The sequence below is a fragment of the Oryzias melastigma genome, linkage group LG9, assembly GCF_002922805.2.
Source record: "Oryzias melastigma strain HK-1 linkage group LG9, ASM292280v2, whole genome shotgun sequence".
In the NCBI taxonomy this organism is placed as follows: domain Eukaryota; kingdom Metazoa; phylum Chordata; class Actinopteri; order Beloniformes; family Adrianichthyidae; genus Oryzias; species Oryzias melastigma.
Window position 1 is genome coordinate 13,611,485 of NC_050520.1, and position 2,617 is coordinate 13,614,101.

At 35.3% G+C, this 2,617-nt stretch overlaps 1 protein-coding gene across 2 annotated transcripts in view; it reads right to left on the reverse strand.

Moving 5' to 3' along the window:
- LOC112137735 (E3 ubiquitin-protein ligase RNF183) overlaps positions 1-918 on the reverse strand; it is an 11,158-nt gene extending 10,240 nt beyond the window's left edge. For both annotated transcript variants that reach the window (XM_024260196.2, XM_024260197.2), the window contains exon 1: positions 634-918. The gene's annotated coding sequence lies outside the window, so the exon portion shown is untranslated. The remainder of the gene's footprint in view (positions 1-633) is intronic.
- Between the last annotated feature and the right edge of the window lie 1,699 nt (positions 919-2,617).

Below are 2,617 nucleotides of genomic sequence, written 5' to 3' on the forward strand. Positions count from 1 at the left end.
AACACACTAAGTATTTTATCCCTGGAAGAGTTCTGGTTCACACAGACCATTTAGACCTGGGGTGTCGAACTCAATCACAGAGGGGCCAAAATCAAAAACATACCTTAGGTCACGGGCCGAACAGAATAAACATTTATTAAACTCCATAAAACTAAAATTTTGACAAAATGATAACAATACACCCCTGAATAACATTTATCTGAAACTGACAGAACATTTACGAATAAATGAATACTTTCACTTCACTTTGCTTCTATAAAGGTACAAACAGTTGTGACTTTAAGTGGAGCAGTAAAGAAAGCATCGATGAAGATCTTCATCTTAATATGTTCTATCATACTCAGGTGTTCATGTAGCACCTGTGTAAGAGGTTTAAACAATGCAAACTACCACAGAGCGTCTGTAACATCAGCATCAGTGCAGTCCTCTTTTTTAGTTAGCATTTATTTGCATTCAATTCTAAGAAGAAGAAAAAAACTTCTTGGGTCCTTTTGCTGCTGTGGAGTTTGTTTCAGACATGCGCACAAGTCCTCTCAATTATATTAACTTAATTTAATTATTGTAATATTTACACCTGATGTGCGTGTTTCTGCATGCGCACGCCAGGTGTTGTTAGAGCGGGGGCGCGCTCACCTGTCCTCCTCTTCATCCCGTCCGGTTGCTTCACCTGAGCGGCAGCTGCTCCTCTTCCTCGCGTCTGAAGCCCGGACTGAAGCGGACAAACGGGTTGAATCGGCGCCGAGCGGGACTTCCGGGTTCTGTTCGGGGCTGCACACCTGAACGCGGTGACGCTGATTGATAGATTTGCATGCGCGAGACCAGCAGGCACGCACGCGCCCCGGCCACACGTTCCTGCAAAGCCTCTTTCTATTCAGACTTCTCTTTTTTCATAATGGACAATATTTTTTGTGTATTAATATTGTGTATTATTAATATTTATAATTAAACATATAATATTCTAACACTTCACACGCACTAATATTTTTTTTTTTCTTTACAGATTTGATTTTATTTAATTGCTCAAATGAGGCGTTAATGCTAAAGAGGTGCATCAAAGTGGAGTAATGACTAACATTTTTGAACTTTTAATGTTAATATTTTACCAAAGAAAGAAAATGTGTGGTGAGGCCAACTATTTATTGTTTTTCATCATACATCAAAACTCTTGCTTTGGTTCTTACATTTCAATTGAATTTTACATTTTAAATTGAAGTATTTTCTGAACTGAACTTGATAGGCAATCTTGAATAATAAAATGCTTTAATAAAAGGCTTTCTAGCTCTGCCTGTCCTTAGCATGGTTGTAAAAAGAACTGAGTCATTCTGAATCTAATCCAGGTTTTATTGGTGATGAACCCAGAATGCTTCACTGTGGAGGAACCAGCATCAGTGTTCATCCACAGGAAGCATCAACAGATAGTATTGTCATCAACTTCTTTATTCTGAGCTCATTTAGTATGCAGTTGTGCATTTTAAGACTGGTTTTAAAGTAGTGGTTTTGGAAAAGACCGCTCCAATGAAAATGGTGTTTTTGGTGTTTTAATGTCTGTGAAGAAAAAGAAGAAAAATGAATCTTAAAATTGAATTTCTGAGTATTTTATTTTTTATTGTTGTGAATCAGGTGCAGAGGAAAACATGCAGTTTGACAGAGATTCCATTTGTGGTGTAGAACATATTCTGGGTGGGCCTTAAGCTCAGCGCTCTGCTCCATTCTGACACAGATCCATGAACGTCTTTGTTTTCATCATCTGTCCTGGTGTCAAGCTCTGGAAAATTTCAAGAGCTCTCTTGTCATTCTGCAGAAACTCCAAAACTAAAGTTGTTTCCCCTAAAAACTGCATAATCACAATAATAGACAACTGAGAACACTTTGGAAATTGATTAAACAATGAGCGGAGCGGAACTTTTAAACACGTCATTTTTTATAAATTTGCTCTTTGTTTAGAAATTAATTTTGCTCGTGTTCAGTTTTGTGGATCCACAAAACTGAACATAAAACAGATTTTATTCACACTTTTTAGATCATTCATTAAAATCTGTCCTGGAGCGAACACAAACGATAGTGAAAGGAAGGGCTGGTATCGATTATAATTTCCAGAAATGAATCGATGTGATTTACAAGAGCTGGAATTGATTCGATTTCAATTATTTATTTATTTATTTTTGATTTTCATTTTAATTCAATCTTGAGTTTACACATTTATACACATTTTTTTAAATACATTAATAATCTGCAATATGATTTGAATATATTTATTTCAATCGGATCCAGTTCACATACTGTAAATGTATCAGTGAAATAATAAGATTGTTAATATCATTCAGAGTTACATAGATTCTCTAAAGGAGAAGTTCTAATTTAATCGGGAAGCTTTGTCTTTTATGTTTTCTTATCTTTTGAAGTATTTGTTTTTATGCTTTTAACTTGTGAACCACCTTGTGACTTTTGTCTGTGAAAGGTGCTATATAATTAAAACTTACTTACTTACTGAGGTACTCCACAAGATAATGTTTTTCTGTTTTAGAGGATAATGAGATAGATAGATAGATAGATAGATAGATAGATAGATAGATAGATAGATAGATAGATAGATAGATAGATAGATAGATAGATAGAT